At 44.8% G+C, this 23,554-nt stretch overlaps 1 protein-coding gene across 1 annotated transcript in view; it reads left to right on the top strand.

Annotated features, from left to right (window-relative positions):
- Positions 1–23,554, top strand: part of LOC138259834 (cytochrome P450 2C18-like) — a 209,710-nt gene that overhangs the window by 77,784 nt on the left and 108,372 nt on the right. The window lies entirely within an intron of this gene.

Consider the following 23,554-nt stretch of genomic DNA (forward strand, 5'->3'; position numbering starts at 1 on the left):
AGCCATACAACACAAGTCACTCAGTAACAACAGTAAGGTAGAAAAGGAATTGAAGGACAAATGTATACCCAAAAAATTACATCTGTTTGGGTTTAATAAACAATAACTATTTGAAGTCCTAAGACCATTGGCCAGTCCAAAAGCAGTCCAATAATATCACAGTGTTGTGCCTAAAATCGACTCCCATGGAACCTCTACAGGAAGGGGTATCAATGGGGCAGGCAGCTCTTCAGGGATTATCTAGGGGTGAGAGGTTGGTGGCTGTGAGGTCAGATTTGGGAGGGGTGGTTTTTTTAAAACAGGTGAGCTACTTCTTTTGAGGGAGAGGTATGGGTGCTTGTGGGGGTTAGGGGAGGCCTGTGTGGTGGAACGGAGGGGCTGAGTGGTGGGTGGGTGCCTCTTGGTTTTAGGACGGAGTGGAGGAAACAGGACAAAGGTCAAGGTCAAACAAATAATTTCTTAGGGACGGTCATTAGAAGGGGGTCGGGATTTGGAGGTTGAGGGAGTGGTTGTCTGCTGTGTTGGTGTAGGTGCATGCTTCTGGGAAGCATGCTTGAGTGTGGTGGGTGTCTGTTGGGTGGGTGAGTGAGTGTGTTTGTGTGTCTTGGGGGATGGGGAGGTGGAAGTGCCGGGGGATGGAGTGGTGGAAGTATGTGTGGCTGTTGTGGTGACTGCGGGTTGGCTGGATTTGGTGGATGTCTGTGTGTCTGTAGTTTTGCCTGTGAGTGTGGTTGCTGTGGTGGATGGGGGTGTGATGGGTGTTGTCAGTGACTGTTGGTGTTGTGCCTGTGGGTAGGCCTGATGTTGTGTGTGTGATGCTGGGGTGTCAGGGGTGTCTAGGGAAGTCATGACTGTTCTGTCTGTGGGTGGATATTGTTTGCTTGCATGCCGGTGTGTTTTGTGGTGCTTGTGTTTGTGTGTCCTAATTGCGTGTGTTGATGTAGATGTGTGCAGATATGTCTGAGTGCTTTGGGTAGGTAGTTTTTTAATTTGTATTGGGAAGAGGGAGGTGGAGGGGGGAACAAAAGGTGGGGGGTGACTGGCTGCTGTCAGTGTGGAGGTCAGAGCCTGAAAAGATCTCTCTAGGCCAGCCATTGCTCCATGAACGCCTTCCAGGAATACATTGGTTGGTTGCAGTTGGGTGGCCAATCTCTGGATGGCATTCACAATGGCTGGCTGATCCACTGAGATACTTCTCAGGAGGTCAGTAGCCTCCTCACTGTGGGTAGCGGGGGTAACAGAGGCTGAGGCGGAGCGGATTGCGGCAAAGGAGGTGCCCATCCTTTTGGGTGAGTGGGCATGGCCAACGTGGTGGGGAGCAACAGGGAAGGCTGTGATAGAATGGGGATGGCAGACCAGGATGGTACTGGGGATGCCCAATCGGTCCGCCACCACTAGGGAGTGTCCACTGGAGGATGAATCCGATAATGACGAGGATGATGATGTGATCTCCCCCGTGGCACTCCCTATCGTCCTCTGGGCCACTGGGTACACTGTGTCAGTGGATTCTTGACCCAAGGTCCCGTGGCCAGTTGCTTCCCCACTCGGCTGTGCCCCCCATTGCTGGTGCTGATGCTGCAAATACAAAGAGAAATGGGGTCCTCAAATGTCCATGATAACACTTTGAATAACAGCTCTGATTAGCAAACATTACCAGGATGTCAAGTTGGCTCCAGCAACAAATTCCACCTAAGTGGCCCATACATGTGCAATACCATTTGCATGCATGCTATCTGAACTGGCAACAGTTGCCCACAGGAAATTCAGGATCTCACACAACTACAATTGCATCGCTGAAGTTGTGCAGTAACAATGACCATTCAACCATCAGGAGACTCCCTCACCCTCAAAGCTCCATGGAGCAGACCACAGTCACATGTTGGCATAAAATAGTAGACCAATACAAAATGCATTTCCACAGATCTCATACAAGGTCATGCACACATCTTTGTCACATACATGATGACCCGAAAACGAGGACTGATGAAACAGAATTATGCCATGTTGATGACAAAAGTACAACAACCTGGATAAGGTGACATGGAAATGCCCTTGTCACACTGGAAATCATATAAACAGTGTATACTTCTACAAGTAATATATGGCCCAGTAGAGTCAGGGAGGTAGTATTAGTGTTGCTGAGATAGGCCACACATGTGGCATGGAAGTGAACACTGTGGACATCATGTGCAAAATGTCAGGGAGAGATATCCCCAAAATACACAACACAATGAATCAGCAAGCCCCAGGGCTATAACCACTAATGTCTGCCACCCGTTACAATGACATACTCTGAGTGCTTCAGTAGACGCTATTAGTCCATTGCATGTTGGAGAGACACACAAATTTGCAAGGACTTGTAGCAAGCCCTCAACATGTTGCCCAATGGGTCAGTCACATACCTGTCAGAAACAGCAAGCTAGAACTTTCTTATTTGTCAATACTCCACAAGTATGACACATACATGCCAAGAAGTACAGGGACATAACTACAGACATACATATTCCAATCTGCAGATCAACCCACCACCCTGCTCAGGCCCTACAATCACTAAGCAAGCTTACTGACATCATCACCCCATGTTCTAGCAACCTGGCTGAGATGTGAGCCACTATGAGACATATCACACCTCTGTGGCTTCTGATGGGTAAACTCCTGAGGCATGAATGGAACAACACATTCACGCTCTGTGAGGATGACTCTCTGCATACAGTCTCTATAGGCTATTGCCAAAATACAAACTCAAACATCACACATGGGTAATAATAAAGGGACTGGAATAGTGGGTACAGAAAATGTCATCCATGATCATGTGTAGACATGTGGATTACCAAATGCATACTCATGTCATTTCAGTGGGTGAGGTTCTGTGGTATGTAGTTGTAACACAGAAAAACTCCTTTGGACATATGTGTCCACCCCAGAGAAATTGCATCCAACAAACAAAACCATGTGTTGTCCAGTTTCTGCTATTTGACCAGACTACTGAGTCACATATCATGGCCTGCCAGGAATCAACATGTTATCTGCACTTTGGAACTGTCTTTTATGCAATAAGCCTGTATTGGACACATATGACCTGTGAAGGTGACAACAGAGCTGTGGGAGTAAGCGACCTGTCACGATCCAGACACACATTGACAATGAGTCAAAATGCCCATATGCACTAGCTTAACGACTTACCTCTATACCCATTCTTAATCTAATCAAAGGAATGAGGCATTTTGGGCAGGATTTTACCCCACAGCCTCATATTTCCCACATGACAGGATCTGCTGGGGGTACAGGGAGTAGGCCCAGTGCCACAGTTGCCTAGCCACAGTTACTCTACCTCAGCCTAGATGAGGACCCATACTGGCCCTTGTCTCTGCAGGATGAGCAAACAGAACCTATGTGAAATTCCATTCCCATCACTTCCATGCATGACAGTACATCATGTAGCCAGCAGCAATTTGGCATGTGGTGTGTGTGGCAACCTGAATGGCACAGTGAGACATGATATGCCTTCCAAACAACAGTTTAGAAAGGGCAGATGTGTAAAGAAATTTCTGTGGCACCATACACATTGCTTACATTACCCTCAACTGACCCTTACAACATGAATTCTCAGCTCATACTGTCATACACATACATGTCTCACATATACAACAATCATGAGGAAAGAGGGGTCAGTGGATGGCTGTTATGTCACCGCACCTAGTTATGTGCATTCAACACAAGGTGGATCTAGGGATACGAAAACACACACCACAATGTGAATGAACTCAACATATGGCACTGGCCATCAATACCTGCACATTGTACAACCCATGGATGCCATCCAGACTGCACCTACAGGCAAATAGGTAGTCAATCTGGCTCACATGGGTGCAATCTAGCGTGTGATGAGGGAAAGGATGGTGAAGTAGAGAGAAAAATTTGCATATGAGGCACTTATCTGCTCCTCTGGTGTACCATAGAGCTGTTCATACAGGGGTAGGACCTCAGTCACCAGCCTCTCCAGTTCCTCTGGAGAAAAGGAAGGGGCCCTATCACCTACTGGATGTGGCATGATTGCTCCCAGAGGCGATACACAGCAGCTCAGGTAATGGAGGTCTTGCTGGCAGCAGTGTCAGGAGTCAAGTGAGGGAAGAACATGGCGGTTACGTCTGTTACGTACACAGTCGTCACCGCCGGTGGACACAGCCGTTGGCCTGCGATTGCCTCTGGCAACAATGTGTCTGTCGTGGTTGCAACCGCCTACTGCCTTGACGACTTCGGACCAGCAGTCGTAGGCTGTTCCTAATGTACAGTGGAGTAGGTAGGACATTCACCATTTTAGAGGCCTGAACTGCAGTATTGGGCAACACAAACTGTTTCACTCCTCCAAATCTGTTGTTTTTACCCCACAAACATGCTAATCCTGTGTTGTCATGTAGGTCCTACTACTCAAACACCATTGTAGAATGTTGCAGGGCACAGATGGCATTTTACAGTGGGGCACCCAGTCACATTTCGAGGGACATTTGTAATGCACATCTTTGAGATAGGTCCAGATACATGATATGTACACAAGTGGCAAACAATGGGGGTCACATGTGACCCTTGTGTCATTAACAGCTGTGATGCGTCAACCACCTGTCTACTGTCCACTGCTAGACCTACAGAACATGGAAATACTCCATGTCATACTTCTATATCGTCTGAGTCGGCAACAATAGTGAACTTATGTTGTCAGTTGGAGCCAGATCTGATGCCAGCTATTAGTTGCACAATGGGTGGTATGCCGATTGGACAAGTCATGCCAGTATTGCACTTTCTAGCCACAGGGTTCTCCCAACATACAGTGTCCCTAGCTGGTGGCATGTTCCAAAGTATGTTCAGTCTAGTGTTGAAGGATGACCTCTCAGCAATGTTGAAACACATTGACAGCTACATCCAGTTTCTCTAACGTGAGGATTTAGCCTATGCGAAGGCTGACTTTTATGGTTTTGCACGCCTCCCATATGTGGTGGGGGCAATTGATGGCACACATGTTGGCTTGGTCCCACCACATGTCAATGAACAACTATACTGCAACCAAAAAAACTTCCATTCTATCAATGTCCAAGTTGTATGTTTGGCAGACCTATATATTTCACAGGTCTGTGCCAGGTATCCGGGTTCAGTCCATGATTCTTTCATTATGCGGAACAGCACGATCTCCCAACTGATGTCACGACTGTACCCAGAGAGGGCCTGGTTTGTTAGTAAGTCACATTTGTCCTGTTTGTGTGCGTGCAATGTCTGGTGGCACAATTCTGATAAGAGGGACTAATTGTTGCACAGATGTCCCATTCCTAAACAGGAGACTCTGCATAACCAAACCATCCATGGTTGTTTTTTCCAATAAGGAATCCAACTATGCCAGGGGAAGTCCTCTTCGATGAGGCCCATGTAAGAACAATCGGGTAGTGGAGCGGTTTTTAGGACTCCTGAAGACCAGATTTCGCTGACTGCAGCAGACTGGTGGAGTCCTCCTCTACTCACCCGAGAAATGTAAGATCACTGTGGCATGCTCCACATTCTCGCCCTGAGGAGGAATACCCCGTACATCTCAGAGGTGGGGCAACCTGCAGTGCCATCGGGTGAGACTCATGAAATGCCGAGTGAGGATGACAGTGTTGAAGAGGAGGGAGCTGATTTGAGGGAAGTTCTCATCAACAGCTACTTTTCTTGACTGTATGTCTTGTGACATAATGACTGTGACTGTACGAAGAACTGTAGTGGTTAGAATGTGTGTAGTCAAGTGTTTTTGCCAGAACTGGGGAGCTATTACTTTGCAATTTTCAGCCAAAGGTTGCATGAAGGGTTAGTCTATGACAAATCCCCATCTTGATGTAGCTACATAATTTGCGTCAGTCTCATTGCAATGTAAGTTCCTTTCCAGATGCTTGCCATATTAATTGGGTAATAGGAATTTTTAAAGCCTATACTCCTTGTTTTGTCTTTGTTCAGATACCTTCATCATTACATCCTCAAGTGGGCATTTCAGAGTTGTGACATTGGCAGGTTTCTGATGTTGTTCTGACATTGGAAGTGGACATGGATTGTATAAGGTAATGTAGGTCACGGATTTCGGGGTGTATGAGACCTGTGCCAGGCAGCTTGGATAGTGTTTGGAAGGAAGGTCTGAAGTGCAGATTGTACTTGTTTAGTGTGCTTTGGTGGGCCGATTGCATCATGTGTGTGATCATGTGGCCTGTAATCTTTTATCATCATGTGCAAGCAAGGCGTTCAACCTTCACACAGGCTAATCACTCTTATTGTTTGACCAGTATGTAGCTGTAGATGTGTTTCATCATTACAGGCCACAGTGCCTGTGCCAGAAAACTGACATATGTTTGTGTCATACCAACAGACGGATTGGATCATGATGTGCCTGTGATCAGGAGCTGTTGTACTGCCCTCTGTCTGTACCTTCGGTATGTTATGTTGTATTGCTTTGGTTTAGTATGTGATAAGGCTCAAGCTGGTGTCGCCATCCACTTTTCGGTTTGCCTATTCTACAGGATAGAGTCTGACAAGGCCCTTTCTTCCGTGGTCTGGGGGGCTGTACCTTGGTTTGTGTACCTTGACACAATCTGAGTCATCCATTCTTGGCTATGACAGTCCACACATTTCGACAGCCTATGTGCTGTATGTACAGTGGAATAAAATGTTTGGTGTGACCAGACACTTGTACCAATGTGTTTGTGTGTTGGCTGTAATGCTTAGGTGGACACTGTACCCATACCAAATCTCTCCTTGCACTCGTATTTTATGTCTTCATCATTTGCTTCACATTGTCTTACATCTCAATGTAGCAAACTTTGGAACAGAAGCAAGCAGACACAAACTTTGTGATAGGTGGTATTTATTCTAAATGTGTGAACAGAACAGAAAATAGGTATATGACGGAACAGAATCGTGAAGGGTTCAGTTATGGTGGAAGAAATTGTTGTAGTAGATGCCACAGCATTGTAAGGCCAAAGTCCAGTGTACTCCTCCCATCGGAAATGGAAGGTGGTTGAGGAACAGTCAACAGAGTGAGCATGTGGCACACAAAGGAGGTAATTTGGGAGGTCACTTGCTGGCAGTGGTAGGTGTCTTGCCATCTGCACCTCCCTAGATGTCCCCGCTTGCGTGGGGGGTGATCTGCTGCTACAGAGGCAGGGGTTTCTAAGGTAGATCCTTCCGCTTCCAGGGCTTCCTTTCCAGTAGCTGACACCAATGTTGAGGTGCCAGGTATAGACATGCCAAGGGAAGGGTGGAGCCTTGTTGTTGATCCCTGCTCAGGGTTGGGTCCATCAGCATCCCTGTTGGGGGGGCTATGTTGCTATTGTGGGCCTCCCACTGTGCACACACTTCCTGTGAGAATTCCCTTTGCAGCTGCTTCATTTCACAGAGTTCAGTAAGTACCAGGCCCATCACGCCTTGGGACTCCTGATAGGACCCCCCAAGACGTGGCTAATGGTGTCCTGGCCAGGAGCATCCCCAGCTGCCTCACCCCACTGGCCCACAGCATCCCTCCCAGGCACCCTACCCCCACAAGCCAGTGCCCTTGCCTCAGTGTGCCCTCTCCCACTGGTCCCTGGACCTTCATTGTCAGAGATATTGTGTTGCCACGCACAATCCTGGATTGGGGCAAGAGATGGTTGTCAGTGTTCTAGGGGCACAGGTTGGGGGTGGGGGGTGCATGGATGCCATGATGTTGAGACAACTGGGCTGGGAGGTGTTGATGTGGCCACAGTGAGACTCACTGGTGGGGTCTGATCAGGTTGCCCAGATGGGCCAGAACCGCCCTTCACATCCAGATGTTCAGGAATGTTGTCATCCCTGAGAGCTTCATCCTGGGGGGTTGTGGCCATCTCTTCAGTGGCCTCTGTATGGCCCGTGACAGCACGACCTGTTAATATGAAAGATACCATGTTACGGTTTGTATTGTGACATCTACCTCCAATCATTTACAGTGACATTTCACAAAGACCTTGTACATAGTTGTCTAGCGTGTAAACATATTGTGAAAGATACACATGGTAATGGTTGTTTTGACAAGACATTTGTGGAGCATGTCAGCTCTCATTGACTGTCACACTTCTGAGATGTGCAATCCATTGTCCCTTGTGGGGATGGCCTAGGAGGGTCAACTTGCCACCAGTGCGGGCCACATTGGCTAGGCTAGTTAGGTATTTGGCCACTTTGAGGCCTGGTTGAATGTGAAACAGGTAGACTGAGGCGTTTGTAGTATATGTGACAGATTTCATCATCTGGTTGGTGCAGTATTAATGTGTGTGCTGTCATTACCAATCTAGTTACGCCTCTTTGAGTCTTTGGGAGCATTGTTTAACACAATGGGTAAGCTGTCCTTCCTGTCCTCAGTGGTTTCACCGTGAGTTAGTAGGTCAGGATGGAGCTAGGTAGCGAGACACATCTCAGAGGTGGGCATGATCTATATGCTGCTCACTGCCAGTGGAGTGAATCTCAAATGTGACTTGTCAGGCAAGGGTATTTGATCAAGTGACCACTGGTGTGGTTTTTCAATATTTGGAGAAACAGTTCCTCCTGGGAGTCAGAGCCCTGTCACTGTCTCCACTTCACACACATGACAATTTACATCATCCAAGGAGTGTAGAATTTGTTTGGGTCTACTCAACTAGATTGGTTTGGGCAAGTGAACACGGATTTGGGGTTTGGAGTATGTGTGACAAGGCCTATTGGGCTTAGCTTTCCGGTCAGTCCCACTACTTCCCAGCATTTCGCAAATGGCATCGACCCAGGTGAGTACACATCAATTGGGATTTCACAGACATGGCTATTTATGCGTATGGACCTTGAGCTTGTGTCTGGAGTGTGAGCTACATAGGCTCCTGGCCTTAGCAGTCCTGTCACTCCCTCTACTACACATGCTATACCAATGGTATCCACACATCTGAGTAACTTGATATTGAGAGTTGGGAAACTGCCCTCTTTGATCATATGTACACTGTTCTGGTGTTTGTAGTCAGACTAACAGTGCCTCCTGTGAGTTGCAGTCAGGTAAGTGTAGGTACTTGACACACCTGACCAATGTCCTCCCACAAGATGAGTACACTTCATTTGTGAGTTGACAGACAGGGGTATTTGGACAAGGGTACAATGTGCTGGTGTTTGGCGTTACAGAAACGTGCCTGCCGGGAGTTCCAATCTTGTCAGTCCTTGTAGTGCACACACTATACATATGCAATCCCTCCAGGTGAACAGACTTCATTTGAGACTTGCCAGATGAGGGTATTTGAAGCCATGTACAATGGGCTGGTGGTAGAATTCACAGACACAAGGCCTTCCTGGCCTTTGCAGTCCTGTCAGTCCCTGTAGTACACACAGTATACACATGTTGTTCCCCCAGCTGAGTCGACTTCATTTGAGACTTGCCAGACAAGAGTATGTGTAGCAATGAACACCGGGCTAGTGTTTGGAGTTACAGAAAAGGGCCTGCTCGAAGTTGCAGTCTTGTCAGTCCCTGTAGTGCACACATTATACATATGTGAACCTCCCCCAGGTGAGTACACATCATTTGAGAGATTACCAAAAGGGTATTGGGACAAGACAACACTGTACTGGTGTTTGGAGTTACAGTAACAGTGCCTCCTGGGATTTCCAGTCCTGTCATCCCATGTACTACACACTTTATACATACAGATAAAGCCATATGGCTACAATTTAATTGGGAGGTCACATACAGGAGTATTTGGAAGGGAGAGCACTTGGCTGGTAAGTGGGGTAAAAGTAAATTAGGTGAGCTATGGGCATGCATGACATAGCAATTTTGTGACTTTTTTTGTGTTGCGACTTACCAGACTCCAATCCCTCAGGTATTCCTGTCAAGCCCTGCGGATGCAAGATGGCCAAGACCTTCTCCTCCCAGGGAGAGAGTTGAAATAGGGCACTTGAAGGGCCACCGCCAGTCTTCTTGGCCTATAGCTAGTGCCTGGAGGCGAGGGAACGGACCTAGCCCCTGAGGTTGTTCCACCTCTTCCTGATGACTGCCATTGTACGCAGGTTGGTGTCTACAGAATTCACTCTGTTGACAATCCCACAGTTCCATTTTCCTACTGAGAGGAGTATGCCAAACAATTGTGTGTCTACTCTCATCCACCAGGACTCAACTCATCTTCAGAGAAATCTAGATTTTTGGAACATGACATGGTGGAACTAAAAAAAAAACGGATGAGAGTGACTTACTGAAGAGGGAAAGTGCAATAGGGTGTGAATGGACAAACGCGTGTAGAGGGTGTTTAATATGACGTTGATAAAAGGGGTGCCTGATTTATGTACTGTACGAAAAAAGGTGCTCAGGCTTTGTTGTCCTGCAGTGTGAATGCAAAGGATTGTGGTATGTGACGGGATGTGTTTTATAGTGTCCTTTGCAGGTGTGTCGAGTGTGGCAATATGTGTCAGCTATGTTGTTTTCAAATTCATCCAATATGCCGTTGTGTATTACTTTGATGACTGCAAACAGCCGTGGTTTGGACTGCCGTTGGCAAACCTTCATGGGTGCCCACCACTGTGACTTTGGACTTGCAATACGGTCAGTTGTTGTTCGTTGTGCTGTCGGGGCTGGGGGTCGGACAGTCTATTTCCAGGCCTCTGCACCACTGACAGTCTATCTTTTTTGGTTGGTGGTACTACCTGTTTGACTCAAAATACAGAGGTCTGTAAGACTGGCAACATGGCGGTGTTTTTGGGACTGCCAAACTTGTAATGAGGCACATAGCCTGGCACACTCCGGAGACTGCTCCTGCTACTGAAAAATAAGATACATACGACCTCAACTCACTAGGTTTTAGTACTCTGAACTTCAGAGGCGCCTCAGATCAACTGTCGTCTTGCACGTACATCTCAAACATGGGATCTTCTTTAATTGACTACATTTGGGTCTCTGTGCAGGACTATTCTTTGGTGCAGAACTTTCAATTCCAGCATAGTCAGACCAGTGACCATTCCAGGCTATCCTGCACTCTCTCCCAGAAATCTACTAGACACCCACAAATGCATACAATAAGCACGGAAGAAGGCATTTGTAGCCTGCCTAGAATAACATGGTGCATAGCTTTATCACATGTTAAGATAGAAGAACTGCTGATGCTGTTGAGAGCACAAATAAGCGACCAAGTACCATCACTCCTGTATTGGGTGGGGTTCTTGAAACCTTCTACTTGACAGATTCACAGGAAAGGAGAGCATTGTGGGTTAATGGTAAGAAAATAATCACAGTCCAGAGCTGACAGCCCTAAAACAAGGGTTAAACCAACTCTTAAAGGCTACTCAGTACAGCAGTCACACCCATCCTACAGCGGAAACAGTTTAGAAAGCCAGAAAGGCATATAGAGCAAATATCTGGGAAACTGTTAAGACAAAAAGGATACTCCTTGTGGACAGAACTTTATGAAGCTACAATAACTAAAAACTCTGCAACTTTCTGTAGAATGGCTCAGAACAGTTCAACTAAGATTACTAGGAGGGTCATGCTGTCCATCTCAGCCACAAAATGGACCAAATACATTTCTAACTTGTACATCTCAGCGGAGGCTGAGCTCAGTCGTAAATTACCGCTGTCTGATACAGGTGATCCTGCCCACCGGAAACCTTGTGCAATGGGGTGAAGACATTGCTAGAGAAGATAAGATCAAACTCATACTAGCATCCTTTAGGACACCAGGGTTTCCGGGTCCCAATGGCCTCCCCATTCAAATATTGAAATCAGCAGTTGGGGAATAGGTCTCCCTACTAAGTCCTTTTTTCAAGCACTGCATTGATAACATGTCAGACAGGTGGAGAGGCTCCATCTTAACCCGATTCATAAAATAAGGAGTGTGTGATCAACCAGCTAATCTCATTCTCAAAGCTCTCCTGACATTGATGGGAAATGTTTTGCAAATGTTTTGAACAGTGATCTAGAAAACTGGGCCAACGCTTAGTCCTTAATTCCCATCACTCAATCTGGCTTCAGACACCGCGATGGAACTGAAGACAACTTGATCATTCTTTCATATCTGATCAGCGCCCTCTCCATCAAAGGCACTCCTCCTCTATACATAGCATCTATCGACCTTACTACTGCATTTGACAAAGTGTACAAAATGTGACCATGGCAGAAACTGCATAACTGGGGCTTTCCGGAAAGCCTATTGAGAGCTATTATGAGCCTGTACACATAAACCTGGGCGCGAGTTAAACTGTCATCAAACTGGGTTACATTCCACAAGATCTCAACTAACACTGGGTAAAACAGAGATTTATCCTAGACCCATTCCTAGAGAGTCTTTTTTTGGCAAATATAAACAATGCAACCCGCGCCTTTCCACCTAAGTTTGCGGGCTCCCACATACACTTCAGTATGCAGACAATACACTACTATGCGATCACACAGCAGTGGGGCTGCAACGATCTCTGGATGCTCTTGCATGATACTGCAACGCGAACAAGCTTCTTGTCAACCCCTCCAAAACCAAAATCATGGTCTATGGAACTGGCCGCACCAAGAGCTCCAACAAATTTAAATTTGCTCTGGATGGTATACAGTTGGAACAAGTACCAAACCTAAAGTACTTGGGTGTTCACTTTAACCAGTATGGCTCACAAGTAACTCAGCTTTTTCACCTCAAAGCGAGTGCTTTGGCCATGACATTGAGCTTTAGGAAACTTGTAGAAAAGACCTACAGACATCTGCAAGGTGGTGTATGCGAAGTTCATGCCAACTGTAACTTACGGCACACTGATATTCACCGACTGTTTGGCAGTATGGCTGGACAAAGTCCAAACTCAGTACTACAGGCGTTTGTTCCATCTGCCCGACGCTACTCGGTCTTCCCAAATACACCTGGAATTTGGCATGAACAAACAATCACTCATGTTGAAAGCACAGTTCCTAGGCTACTATGCCAAACTTGAGTCAGCCCCCAAAGGTTCCCTTAAAGAGTTGATCAGGCAAGGCATTCAAGGCCACATGTTGAAATGGAACATGTATGTGAGGCACTCACTAGAACGTTTGGAAGCACAACGCATTATGGATTTCAATTTTCCATCAAAGGCAATCTCAAAACTTGTAGCCAACAGTGCAAAAATGATATCAGACAAGGAGGATAGACAAGAACTTGCATGTATGGCTCACGCGGATCAATGCATGCCCCTTTATCAAAATCCTGGGATAGTTTCATACCTCTCCGGCCAAATGTAAATGGTCTTTAAAAAAGAGTTAATAAGGCTCAGATGCGGTCTAATCCCATTAAAAGGACACAAATTTGGGCGCCTAAAGGGGTCCTCTGATCATGATTGCCATTTGTGTAATTTTAAGCAGGAATCTTTGATGCACATTGTATTTGTCCTTTTTTGAAAAGTTCAAGATGTTATTGGTTAAAGCCAATTTTCTGTTCCCTGGGCATTTTCCAGTGTAATCAGGCCATCATTGCTTGTCTGTCTGGTACCAATGTACAGCTGTCGATTAGATGCATGGCATTTTTGATGCCCTCACTAAAGTTATTGAATCCGAGTCCTCCAGACAGTTAACAGGGCTGCCTGATAGGTGTCACTGGAATTTTTCTCATGCACAACCACACAATCTGATGCTTCTCAACTATGCACCTAATCCTCTAATGTTTTTTCATTTTTCATAATGTCCTGCACTGGTAGACGTAGGTATTGAATCGATTATTTGTGTTCCTGGAATGTAGTAGACTGAATTTTGTAGCTGAATTGTAGTTTAATACGATTATTTACCAATGACCGAAGATCCAGTGACTATGCAGTCACCAAAACTAAATTAACGTGATGAGGTTGATGTGTGGTTTTTTAATAAAGTTTTTATCTTTTGTTTTTAATTGTCACGGTTTTAAATAACTATACAATAAACGTATCTATCACTTTAACATTGCTAATATTTATTTATATTTTAAAAATACATTTGACAAAATGTAAAAGTGTACAATAAATTAAAAATGTCAAAAAATATATATATTTTAAATATATGTGACAGCTTTTAATTATATTAAGTTTGGGGGAAAATCTTGCACACTAAAGGGGTGACATTCATTATTCCCACTCCAATCTAAACCATCTCGGGCAAGGTGATGGACACTAAATGGGTGACATTTACTTCTTGCACTTCAATATAAACCAACTTGGAGAAGTTGTTGGACACTAAAAGGGTGAAATTTACTAATCCCACTCCAGAATAAGCCATCTCAGGGAAGGTGTTCGACACTAAAGGGGTAACATTTACTGTTCTCACTTCAATCCAAACAAACTGGGGGAAGATGTTGGACACTCAAGGTGTGACGTTTCCTATTCCCACTCCGATCTAAACAAATTTGTGGAAGGAGTTAGACATTAAAGGGGTGACATTTACTATTCCCACTCCAATCTAAACCAGCTCAGGGAAGGTGTTGCACACTAAATGGGTGACATGCACTATTCCCATTCCATTCTAAACCAGTTTGAGGAAGGTGTTAGACACTAAAGGGTGGCATTTACTATTTCCATTCCAGTTAACACCAATTTGGGGAAAGGGATGGACACTAAACGGGTGACATTTATTATTGCGACTCCAATCTAAACAAACTTGGGAAAGGTGTTGGACACTAAAGGGGTGACATATACTCAGGGCCACTAGAAATATGCAATTTTGCGCCTGCAGCGATTTCTCCTAATTATAAAATCACTGCATTTGCCACGTAATCCATCATCTGTTGCATACTTTCCACATTTTAACAAAAAAAGTTTTGCTTCCAGCTCAAACCGGTCAAAAGTTACTAAAAAAGAGATAGCACGTGTTGCTGTGCAGTGGAAGGCCCTTTGCGAATCTGGACTGGTCACCTTTCTGTTGCTTATTGCTACATTTGAGTGTTAATCTGGTACTAATGAGGTGCAACCAATGCCCAGATAGTGTTGGCAAGTATAAAAATGACAAAATAATGAAGTAATACTATTACAAAATGTGCTGCATTAAGCCACATAATTAGCCATTTCTTGTTGCATAATTTACTCACCCTTCCACATAATTTGGCCATCTCCTACCACATAATTCCAGTTGCCCTGCATCTATGATCCCCACTCCAATATAAACAAACTCAGCGAAGGTGTTGGACACCGAAGGGGTGACTATTACTATTCTCACTGCAATCTAAAAACAAGTATGGGGAAGGTGTTGGACACTCAAGGGGTGACATTCACTATTCACACTCCAACCTAAACAAATTTGGAGAAAGAGTTGGACACTAAAGGGGGTGACATTTACTATTCCAACACCAATATAAAACTAACTCAGGCAAGGTGTTGGGCATTAAAGGGGTGACATTTACTATTCCGACTATTCCGACTCCAATCTAAACAAACTTGGGTAAGGTGTAAAACATGTAAAAAATGCAAATGTATTAAATCTAATTAAAAATAAAACTTTTTACCTAGATTATTATGTTTTTAAAATACAAAATAAACAATAAATATTACGCATTATACCACTTGAGTAAATTAAAATAAAATAAAAAATATTCTATATAGCACTAATTTAAACTATGTTTAAAAAAAAAAAAAATTTGATTCAGTAATAAAATTGTAATAAATATTTTCTACCATTCCTAAGTTTTAAAAAACTGCAATTACATTTGTTTCAAGTAGCGAAATTTTCTAAATAAATTTACACAAATCTGTCCTATATTTTTACATTATAACAATTTATAAAATCTTTGTCTTTCTAAACATGATTTCTGTTTTTATACAATTATAATAAGTTCATAGAATTTTAATATTTTTAATTCAAATGTCTAAAATACAAATATAATACTCAAAAATGATCAAAAGCATTTTAAATGTTTGAAAAAATTGAATCTTTTTTCTGAAAACATTAAAGTAAATGTGATTTCACTTTACATCAATACATTAATACATAAGAATATAAAAATGTATTTTACAACTAATAAAAAATCTGCATATCTTAGAATGTTTTAACGTAAAGTTAAAAATTTAAATAACTATTTTCTGATAATTAATAAAAATTCAAATAATGAAAAAATTCTAAATTATAACAATTTAATATTTAAACCATTTTAAAAAAATGAAAACATCTTAAATTATAAACACATAAAAAATACATAACAAACTAACAAATTAGGTTCTAGCCAACACTATTTACTACATCAATATTGTTTACATTGATATTAAAGATAACACTTATAACAATATGTTTACCTTCAATATTCCTGTCCACAATATATTTGAAATCCCAATATTCTTGACACGATATTTCTGTAAGACAATATTTTTTATCCAATATTTTGTCTAAACACATTTTGTTCCGTTGTACATTGCTGCATGAAAGAGGCACAAATGACTTACTGGTCCTATTAAAAGCGCTTATTAATTTGGCTGCTCTGCTTGCAGCACACACCAGGAATAATTCAGTCACATCTCCCCCATCTTGAAAGAACTCCACCTGCTCCCTGTTTGTGCATGGGTTAAATGTAAACTCGCCTGTTGGACCTACATAGTGTTGAAACTAGGCCAAGGGCCTATCTTCACTACATGCTTCATATTCCTGATGTGTGAAAAACACTAGTTAGCAAAGGAGGCTTGCCTATGGCACTTTTTCTGTGTGTGAGGAAAAATTAACCTATGGATGCTTTACTCACAACAAGCATCTGTGTTCTGCTGCTTTTCTATCTGAGTAAAACGTCAACTGATTTTGCTTGTACTGCACCTGTTGTGAATGAGAAGCTTGTTGTTGCACCTGCTGTATGTTAGGGTTGTTTGCACTATGATGTCTGTACCTTATCTGATCTGTATGTGAAGGAGGTTTGAATAACAAATGCCTGTATACTACATTTCATATGCGAATGAAACCTATCTTCCTATATCCAGTGCTGTGTTCAGACTGTTTAGGTAATGGAAACTTGCACTGCTTTCCTTTTATGCATGTTCTGTTTAATGGCAATTTTCATTGCTTACCTTGCTGCCCACGTTCGGTGTTCTTGCTGACGGATGCTTGCATTGTAAATGATTGTATTGTACATGTTAGATTTCTTGGGAGAGCTTGTACTGGAAATTATTTTACTTACCTGCTCTGTGTATGAGGAAAGCTTGCTGTACTGTCAACAGTGCTCTCTACACTGTGAGAACTTGAAACTTGTTTTATGGTACTTGTTCTTTGTGTGCATAGAGAATTTACTATTGATGTTTTTCCTAAGGCCAGCATGTACGTTCTGCATCAAACCACCATTTTTGGTAAATTTTTCATTTTAAAGAAATCTCAGGCGTTACATCTGAAATAGAATGTAGCTCAAACCAAAAAGAGGAATGCATGAAAGAAAAAAAATCAATTACTTGGCTGGTAGCAAGATAAGATTTTAATCGAAAAACAGTGTTTTAAAAAAATCTCATCCTAGTTAAAAAGCAAAAAGCTGAGTTTTGCACCCGTAGCCCTATAAACAGAAAAATATGCTGTTTGCAAGTTATTACTTGTAGACGATACAGTAAATTTTTCTGCAGAAGGTCCCCTGAAATGTCAAGTGGGTGCAGACAAACACTATTTCTACCCTTGTGTTGGTCTTCAGCCCTCAACAGGCCAGGGTGCAGGGTGCCACAGCAAAAACAGTGACAGTGCAATTCCTTGATATCAGGCCTTCATCTCTGCATTTGCATTGCGATATCTGTTAACCCCTGCGGTGCGGAGGTGGGCTCTAAGCCATCCTTTGCACCGGTGCTCGTGTCCGGAGGACAGCTCCGAGCCGTCCCCGCACACGAGGCAGGAAACCCTTCTGGTGTGTAAACCAGAGGGAATTCCTCAAACTGAAAATAGCCTCTGGAACTAGGGTATAGCTTCTCCAGCTCCTGAGGCTATTTCAGCATTTCCAATGAAATGATGATCAGTGCACATGGCGCGCTGATGTCATTTCAGTGAAAGTAAAATAAGCCGATGCACTTTCACTGCATTGGTGCTCGGTGGGGCTACCTCAGCCCTCGAGCACCTATTCAGATGGAGGAGATATCAATGGAAGGGGAGAATCTCCCCTTTCCAGTAGTGCCTTTCCCTAGTGGTTTGCTGCTTCGGGATTGCCTCAGGAGGGCGACCCCAAGCAGGAATTCACCCACTAGACACCAGAGAAGTGAAGAAGCCCCTTGGGCTAGGGCTTTTGCTCCCACTTAAAAAATATTACAGTCTTTCTGCCCCCCCCCAGGGGGTAGATGGGGCCATTATCCCATGCAGTAGGTGCAGAATGCCCACTAGACACAGGGGATTTTGTTTTGTTTTATAGGGGTGGGGGCCATGCCCCCACCCCCAAAAACATTTAAATAGTCTTTCTGCCCCCCGGTGACAGATGGAGACAGTTACCCCAATCTCCCCCAAGGGGGGCAGAAATGCCACTACACACCAGGGATTACTTTTTATTTTTTTAAGTGTAAGGTTATGGGCTGCTCAGCATGGGCATGGCCATGCCCCCACCCCTAAAGAAGGAGAAACAGTCTTTCTGACCTGGAGCAATTACACCCCCATCTGTCCCCCCTGGGGGCATGAAGCCTACTAGATACCAGGGATTACATTTTTTGTAAATTTTAGGGATGGGACCATGTCCATAAAAAAGAGCAAAGCATTCTTGCTGCTCCTCCAGGGGGAGATGCGGATATTTACCCCCATCTGCCCCGAGGTCGACTAGATACCACGGATTGCTTTTTCTTTTAACTGTAGCGATGAGGGTTGCCCAGCATGGCCTTGCCCCCACCCCACACAAATGGGTCCCCCCCAAGGACAGATGGGGGCAATTATCCCATCTGCCCCCCAAGCCCACTATATACCAGGCATTACTTTAATTTGTAATTGTGGGGGCGGGGCAGCCCAGCATGAGCATCTCCATGCCCCCACCCCCATTAATATGGTGACACAGACTTTCTGCCCCCCTGAGGGGCAGATGAGGCAATTACCCCCATCTTCCCCTCAGGGGGTTCAGAAGGCCCACTAGATACCAGGAATTTCTTATTTATTTGTTTTAATTGTAAGAGTGTGGGGCTGCCCATCATGTGCATGGCTATGCCCTAAAAAACCATAAAAATAGGGACACATTCTTTCTCCCCTCCCAGGAGCATCTGCCCCCACATAAAGGAGGGAGGGGTGATGGTAGGCAGCACCAAGTTCAAATATACTGGTGAGTGGACTGAAAGTGTTTTGGGCATATGTTCAATCCCTGCTACCCACAGGCAACTCTCTTCAAATAGCAACCAATAGTCTAATCTAGGATCCAAGCAAGTGTTCAGCCCTTCATCCCATAGTATAGGGGATGGTGGCAATAAATGTATATGTCTCCATGTGAATGTGAAGAAGTCAGGATTTTCTATATCAGGGACGTAGGTGTTAACCAGTGTGATGTGGGTGCCATAGAGAATCCCCTGCGCAATCGCCAACTGACCCGGGTGTCCCGCATGGAGTGTGTAACTGTCTAGGGGATGCCCTGTTTCACTAATAAAAACCCCCACCCCTAGTATAAAAAGAATAAGACGAGGAAAGACAATAGACTGCCTAACGAGAACCAATGGTCATGTCCGTGGAATGTGATAGATAGGTCTCCTGTAAGAGTACGACTTGAATGTCATGTTGGTCCAAAAAATTAAGGACCAAATGGGTTTTGCGGGGGTATTTAACCTACAGACATTCCTGGTCACCAAATTCACTTTACTCTTCCAACCAGGCCATCGTGTAAATGTATGTGCAATGTATACATACAGCCGGGCAATCATATGCTGCACACATGGGCAGGTACTGTGGGCGACTTCAGGTGATATACATACATGCCAAACAATAACCAACCTCCCATACTTCAGCATTTCCAACCTGCTAAAGACTGAAAGTACACAACAAATAAAACAACCATAACCAATACAGCTCTACTTGTCAAACCCATGTGGGTTGCTTCCACTTGAGGTGACGTCAGGTTCCTAGTTCCCCTGAAGATGGACGGAGGTGGCCAGGCTGATCTGCAGTATGCCATCACACCAGTCCAATTAGAGGAGACAGTCAAAATGGCTTCCCACACACAGGGGGACTACTGTGTCGCCCTAACCACATGCACAAGACATAATGCAGTCTAAGTATCCATATCCTATGGAGTATCTTCTTCAGGTGAGGCCTCCAGGTGCCGGTCGCGTTTCCGTGGGGAGAGCGTCTTGATGAAGTCCTTGTCTGCCTTAGGTGTTGTAAAAATTCTTTGTTTCCTTTTGTGATCAATGTGAATTAGTGCTCGGTGGAGCATTGCATACGAGATAGATGCATTTCGTAACTGCTTTTTAACAAGCAAGAACTCGTGGCAAGCCGTCTGAAATTCTACTGTAAAATCTGAATAGAATGCAATTTTATTTTCTTGACAATTAACATCCTCTTTTTCATTTCCCAACCGAAGAACCGTGCCTTTGTCGCGATAACAGTTTCACTATGATTGGATGTGACGGAGCACCAGGCGGCCGCCACACCATGAGCGAATGAAGCGCCCGTTCCACAGTCAGTAGCGGAGACATGTTTTTGGTGCCAAACACTAGTCTGCATCGTTTCCACATACGCTTCCATCTTTCCAGTGATGGTGGACTCGGGTAGCCAGGTGATTCGCAGATTGTTCTGGCGCGAGTGCACACCCAGGTCATCATTCTTTGCTTGAATGACCACTACAACCTTTCCATATTGAGGCATTTTGCATTAATGGACTTAGTCGTCTTCAGCCATTGAGATCCTCTGCTCTGCTGCTGTGATCCTCTCTGTTTATCCTGCTTGGCGGACATGTGATTGATGTGTAAGTTTAGATTATCAGTTTTATCATTGATGGACTGTAAGCGCTGTGCATCGCCAGAAGTGTGGTTTCCAAAGTGGACACATTCTGAGAGCCCAATACTTGTCCATGATCTGGTGTGGTGTCTGAGCCAGCCTAGTGGAATGTCTAGTTACAAAATTGAGGTGTGGCTGGCCTCTATCTGCCTGTCCATTCCGCAGTATCAAGTAGGACTTGATATTGTCTCATAAAGGAGGCTCGAGCTCCCCTCAGAAGACCAATAGGCCGCCATAGCCACCCCCTCAGCAAATGCAGCTGGTGAGGCGTTAACACTCCAGGCCTCTGCCCCAGGAAATATGCACTTGTTTTGCATATAATGCCATGGTCAGGCCAGGCTCCGAGTGGCAGGAACGGCCACTGCTGGATTGCTGTCTCACCTTGGGCCTCACTGATATGTAACAGGATGCTGGGTCCATGTGGCGACTGTGTCCCCAGGGAGTCTAAACGACGTGAGAGCAGCAGCAGTGAAGCAGCGGTAGTCTCCTGAAGTTAAAAAGCCACCATCTCACAATGGTCTCTGCCCATGCATGGATTTCTACGAGGGTGCAGGCCGGATCATCACATCAGTTATCTTGGGAGTCTCCTAATATATAGCCTGCATGCAACTTCACCTCTTGCTGGTCAGCTGTCGGATTCTCTTACTAGTTCCCCAGTGGCAGCCGAGCAAGCACCCTGCACTCTCCCAGGTGCAGCACCACCAATATCTCGATGCTGCAGCATCTCTATTGCTCAGCGCAGCTCTGGGTTGCCATGCAGTGTGACCTATGCATGGCCCACGCAGCAGCTGATGCAGGTCACTAGGTCCGTTCGGATGTAAAGCTGGGACTCGATATTGATTAATTTCATGCCATACCTCTGCATAAGCACCTGGGAGAACTATTTTCAGTCTGCAGGCTGTCGGATGGCAGCATTTTCTTTTTTTCAGATTTTGTATGTGACCGGCAGAGCAACATTAAAGTGCAGCCATCTTGCATTGGGCTTTGTGGAGCCCCCCAAGGTTTAGAGATTAGGTCCAACCCTATCCCACCTCATTCAACCAGACAAATGTGGCTTTATGCTAGTTAGAAGTACCTGCCATTGTATTCGCCCAGTGCAGTTGGCCCTTTCCAAAACGCACTTCCTGGGTTGTAACCTAGCCCTCCTCCTTGTATATCTTTGGAAGGCATTTGATACAGTTTCTTTGTCTATCTATGATACTGTACTCCAGCAACCAGGGGTGGGCCTAATGTTGTGGAGAATGATATATCTCCTATACAATGCCCTCACAGCTCGGGTCCTTGTCAATGGAGTTTTATTCCCCCATTTACAATCTGTGGAGGCACGTGCCAAGGCTGACCCGTATCCCCACTGCTGTTTGCCTGTGCTGTTGAGCCCCTGCCCCGTCTGATATGTTGCGACGCAAAGATTAGGGGCTGTCGATGGGAAGGGCAATTCAAGGATCAGATAGCCCTATATTCTGACAACATACTTATTTTCCTCAGTGACCCCCAATGCTCAGCCCCTCGATATCTGGAGACTCTCCATCTATATGATAAGACTTCAGGTCTGCAAGTTAATGCACACAAGTCCCTGCTGGTTGAAGTGGCTGGAGATCGTACAAGGCGACAATGGTGCCCTGATATACCTCTCAGACAGAGCTCCTTAGTATACTTGGGGATTCATATAGCGTGCCTCCCAGATTTCGCTTGGTCCTGTAACTTTTGACTCCTGGCCCCAACCCTGGACAGAGACCTGCACAAATGGACCTGTCTGCCTCTTAGCCCCATGGGACGTATTGCATTCTTTAAAATGATGTGCCTTCCTTGATATTTAAACATTCTAAATAATTTTTTCTTATCCAGTCCCCCAGGGGTGGTTCGATTCTCTGTCCTCAAAGATGACATTCTTCATATGGGTGGGTAAGCAACATTGTATAGTGTTTAATTCAGCATGGAAATCTCCCTTTGATGGCTACCTTGGCATGTCAGAAGTCTATAGCTACTATCTAGCGTCCCAATTAGTGTTCATAAATGAATAGTTCACAGGGGCTGGGGCAACCTTGCTTATAGCATAGAGCTCCATCTTCTAGGGTTTGAAGGGCTTCTTGACTTGCTCCTGAATGCCCCTAATGGCACCATCCTACACTTGATAGGCAGTGCTTTGCTGGAGGTCTGCCCTCTGCCTCATCTGATGGGACCATCACCTGACGGATTTGACCCCTTATGGTGAGGTATCTGGTTTTACCAGCTCTCGATCCTTGAAGGCTTTGCACAGTGGGATGGGCTTGGAATTATGTACTTTGGGGACATCTACTGTGAGAGAACCATGATGTCCTTCCAAGATTTTAAGGATCATTTTACCTTATCCCACACACAACTTTTTAGTTCCCTCCAACTATGACATGCTCTATGGAGGGCCCGCCTCCCACTAGATGCTCAAATCCCCTAATACAATCTGCTCAAAGCTAAAATCTTCATGGGATGCATGGATAAGGGAGCTATATCTGTAATCTACCACTCATTATCAACGTCCCAGATGGCTTTCCCTCTCTTGGGCGGAAATGGGAGGGCTGGGGGGTCAAAAATGATGGTGACAATTGTTATGCATGCCTAGCTCCCAGAGAACTGGCGCTGTCATCACGGATGCATATGATATTGACCAACTACCTTCATGCAATTGACCTTTTACCGCATTGCATACAACGCATGAGTCGATCCACACAGGCTACATATACACGT

The sequence above is a fragment of the Pleurodeles waltl genome, chromosome 9, assembly GCF_031143425.1.
Source record: "Pleurodeles waltl isolate 20211129_DDA chromosome 9, aPleWal1.hap1.20221129, whole genome shotgun sequence".
NCBI classification, from domain to species: Eukaryota; Metazoa; Chordata; class Amphibia; order Caudata; family Salamandridae; genus Pleurodeles; species Pleurodeles waltl.